General features: G+C 43.4%; 1 pseudogene; it reads right to left on the bottom strand.

Moving 5' to 3' along the window:
• Nucleotides 1-1,824: 1,824 nt before the first annotated feature.
• On the bottom strand, nucleotides 1,825-2,844 carry LOC137254371 (uncharacterized; annotated as a pseudogene).
• Nucleotides 2,845-4,834: the final 1,990 nt, after the last annotated feature.

Below are 4,834 nucleotides of genomic sequence, written 5' to 3'. Positions count from 1 at the left end.
CCGGCCCCACTTCCCGGCGGAGGCCGCAAACTTAGCGAGAGAACGTGACCTTATAAGACAGCTTGACCCAGGCGAATCCCAAATAATGGATATAAACCAACGCATCAGATTGCTTGTGGACGAACACAAGCGGGCGAAATGGGAGGAGCACCTAGGAAGCTGTAACCTCTCTGCCGGTGTGGGTAATCTTTGGCCCACCGTAAAGTCCCTATCGAGTCCGTCCAAGCACAACGACAAAATTTCCATCGCCTTTGGCCTGTCGGATGCGAAAAAATGCGCGAACGCTTTTTGCCGACAATACATATTGCATTCTACGGTTGACAAAGTTAGACGGCAGGCCAACAGACGTGCACATAAACATAAATACAGCATAAGTACCATCACCGCCAAAGAGGTTGAGGATGCCATCGGTCATGCTAAACCATCCAAAGCAGTGGGCCCAGACGGCATAGCCACGCCGATGCTTAAAAGCCTAGGGAAAGATTTAGCACATGTCTTCAACCTGTCTCTTTCCACCTTTGTAATTCCCGAAAAATGGAAAATGGCGACGGTTATCCCGCTACTAAGGCCTGGAAAACCAGCTAACATAGGAGAGTCATATCGCCCGATGTCTCTGCTATCGCCAGTGGTCAAGACGCTTGACCCCATTTTGCTCCCCTACTTCAAAGCAAATTTGCAGCTAGCCTGTCATCAGCATGGCTTCATGAAACTCCATAGCACCACCAACGCGCTAAATGCCATCAGCACCAAGACAAATTGCGGTTTAAATCAAAACCCCCACCATAGAACAGTACTCGTTGCGCTAGATCTACCAAAAGCTTTTGATACGGCACGTTACTGCAAGACCTGGAATGGTCTACCCTTCCTCCATGTCTTAAAAGCTGGACCGCAAATTATCTGGGTGGTCGGCAAGCATCGGTTCAATTTAGAAATCAAACATCAATACCAAGAATAATTAAACAAGGGATGCCACAGGGTGATGTCCTATACGCCGATGGCTGCAGAATAATGGCCACAGGCCCAGGCCCACAGATCGATCTTCGCCTCGCGAAACCTGGCATTATCACCGACTAAATCCTCCGCGACCTTATTTACAACATGGACATCCCAAATGTCGACCATTTCGAACATCCACGTCGATGGCACTATGCTACCGACTGTCCTACATTTTGGTGAGCATGCAGCCGCCATTGTGCCGAAAATCCAGAGCCGTAATAAAATCCTCAAATCCCTTGCTGGCAGTACTTGGGGAAAAGGCAAAGAAACGCTCATTACCATATACAAAGCAATTGGCCAGCCGATTGCATACTACGTGTCCCCTATATAATCGCCAAGCCTAAAAATTACCCACTGGAAGAAGCTACATGCCTGCCAAAATTCTGCTCTCAGAACCGCCACATTAAACAATCACAGTTTCTGTATTGGATTAGTTAACATAATAAAAAAACTCGAAGCTCGTGTTGAGAGGGTTTCGGGAAATTTATTTGTTTTTTTTTATCCTTACAAAAACAAATAGTTTTTTTAGTGTAACTTTTTTATTTGACATCCCTGAGAGCCAATTTCTTCTGTCCTTTTGAGCTCGGAAGTCGTTTTCACATAGTTGTGTCAGCTACCGAGTTGTAGGCCCTTAAAATATTATTTTTCTTTCATCAAACATAAGTATAAAAATATTCACCAAACATAAAAATATTGGAACTTCTTTGTTTAAAAACTTTGTCAAATAATTCAAAAACAACATTGCCATGAATTTCAAAGCACTTTAATTTGACGAACAAAAAGAATATTTTAAGGAAAAACCCGGTCTATTGCACACTTGCTTCTAAACTACCAAAATGAGTCATATAGTATTGTTCTGTTGTATTGCCAGGCAACTTCACCATGAGGTGTCATGAAGTACTCCATAAATTGTTCACGCACATTTACTGCATTGCTTGCTGGCCTACCTAAAGTACTGCTTGGCCGAATTGATGGGAGCATTCCGCTTTCTCCAAGCTCCATTCGCCAATTACCTTGAACAGCAACACCATTTGTCTAACTATCTACGTCAGATGTTCTCATATATACTGATTTGCGGCTTAAAAGAAAATTGTGTAGGACGCATATGGCCGGACAATAGCTTTCGCGTATACTGGTTTCACGTCCATTGGCCTTCTCAGAATTCAACTACATTTCTGGCTCGAGATAGCCTATAGTTGAAAATTTTGTGCGACATAACTTGTTCACGATAACAAAAAGATTTCATTATGTACGTTTTCAAAGGAAAAGCGTCGTCAGCAAGACAAAAGGCATTTCATTTCCTTCATGTGGAAGTGGCTTCGGTGGTGGAAAATTAATTGTATTTTCAGCAAGTGCAGTAGAAAGTGGACATCTGTGTATTTTGGAATAAGAGTTAATAATTATTTACACTAAATTCCAAGATTTTGTAGCAGAATTACCTTCCAAATACACCACCATCAGATTCCAACTTCTACAAACAAAAATTTGTAGTCGACGTCCACTAGAGCCATGAGAACAATGCTGTTGAATTTTTTATAATTGAAGTACTCAGAGCCGCAGTTTGCAGGTGCCTGAATAGCTACATGCTTTCCATCAAGTGCCCCACAGCAATTAGGGAAATTTCACCGCTGTTCAAAACGTTGAGCAATTTCTGTTTATTCTTCATGACTGCTGGGAACCTTCACGAAATATAACCACCATTAATATATGTGTAGATTTCTGACTGATTAAAGAAATCACATGAATACTCACTTCTAAAAAATCGTCTTTCAAAGCTTCATAAATAGCACGACATGTCTCACGTATTGCATGACAGATGGTAGTTTTTCCCAACAGGAAAACAGTCATCAGGCTGGAAAAGCTATCTCCTGTTGCCAAGTAACGTAAAGTTACTGCCAACTTCTCCCCTACCGAGATGGCATCCCGGAACTTCGTATTAACTTTGTAAAAGTATGGGGTTATGCGCTCCACAAGAAAGTCAAAGTCCTCCAGAGTCATCCTCAAAAAATGTTTGCACCATTTTGGATCTAGCACGAACAGTTTAGAACGCAGTGTAGCGTAGAAGCCACATGTTCCTCTATCCCGAAGCCCTGGCCTAACCCACCATTGCTTCCGCTTCCTTAGCTGGTGCCGCTTTCTTCCCCATGCCCTTAGGCTTGTCACAAAACAAAGAGTCGCAGCAGCTATCGCCATTTGTTTATTTTTCAGTATTTTTTTGTTTAAATTAATTATTTGATCGACTTTTACAAAATTTAATTCACTCTCGCACTTCTACTTTTATTTTTTGTTTTTTGTTCAAAAGAATGTAACAGCTGATGGGCTGTCAAAAATATTTACTTAACGTTTGACATCAGTGGTGAAAACTGGATGTCAATCGACTGACACCAGAATTTGATGACAGTCTTTAACACACACTGCTATATCGACTTCATGCCAGTTTTTTATATGTAATGAAAACACATTTGACACCAAATCGCCATGGTGACAGTTAAGTCAGTATTTGATGTCAGTGATTTTGACATAATGAAAACCAGCCTTTATTAGAACCAACCATTTGCACCCAAACATATGCTTACCACCTGAAAAGACGGGTACCGGTGCGTATACGTAACATTTTTTTCGAATGGGGAATGCCGTAGACTAACATCCAAAGAATGCTAGTTCCTGAGATGGCGGCTAGGCTTGGTTTGACCGTACTCAATACTGGTAAGACCACAACATACTGACTGGCTGGCTTTGGATACTCGATTTCCTATATAACCTAAGTCTCAGAGAGCCTTATACTGATCGTTGCCGGATGGTGACTTATGGCAGCTGCGAAAGCAAACATCACGTCACGAAAAAAATTGGCATGGGAGGCAAGGTCGACTCAGCCATGTTCCACGCATCGTACTGGGAGTTGCCCGATACATAAACAATAGTACCGATGCGGCAGGGAAGAAGATTGAACAAGGCGTTGCCTTTGACACGCTTGCAATGCGTTTATGCCACGGAGCAGAGTTTGGAGGGGGAAAAAGTAGGTAGACTGGCCACGCAGCGAAATTACGGAGCAGCGAAAATATATCTGAGGATACGAAGACTAGCAACACTCGTGCGTGGCAGAGCTAAGGCTCCGCAAAATTTGAAAACTTGCAAGGGAACGAAGAAAGCTCTCATTAGTAAAGCCATTAAGTAAAGCAAATTTACGTGCTGGAAAGCGCTTTGCGAGGAGGTGAATCGGGGGCCCTAGAGCAGCGGAAATAAAAACGTAATGAAGAAGTTTCGTCTACCAAACCAGGTGATGGGCGAGGACAAAATATGAAACATTGTGGACGTTCTACGTACCAACCCAACCGCACAAGCGGGCATGCCACCGAAAGAGACCGCAACGTGGAACTGTTCAAGGAAGAGGATCATAAACTGCCCGCGTCACCCTGAAACATAGGCAAGCTCCAAGGGCCGCTGGAATACCCGCGGAGGATGTTAGGCCAGCTGCTCAGTTGTCTTACTGCCCACTGTGCATGTTGGACACCGTAGGAAATCGATGAAGATCCTATTGAAACAACTCCTCAAGGCGCCAATAGAAATGAGGAAGGCACGGCGACATGCACGAAGAGGGGACGACATGCTTAAGCCACAAGAATGATCTTTCAAGGTACCGGGATATTTTCTACAAATCTCAAGGACCCACCTGAGAGACGGACATCTAACATACTAAACCACTCAAGTAAGAGAAAGGAAAAGATAACAGGGGAGCAGCCCAAATTCGGTACAAGGTTCCAATATCTGAAATTTGGGTAGACAGTCGACTGAACTTTTTGGGACACATTACAGGAGTCTGCAAAAGGGCTGCGCACAC

Source organism: Eurosta solidaginis, chromosome 5 (assembly GCF_040869045.1).
Source record: "Eurosta solidaginis isolate ZX-2024a chromosome 5, ASM4086904v1, whole genome shotgun sequence".
In the NCBI taxonomy this organism is placed as follows: domain Eukaryota; kingdom Metazoa; phylum Arthropoda; class Insecta; order Diptera; family Tephritidae; genus Eurosta; species Eurosta solidaginis.
Note: the sequence above shows the minus strand (reverse complement) of the source record. Positions and strands in the feature narration are given on the sequence as shown.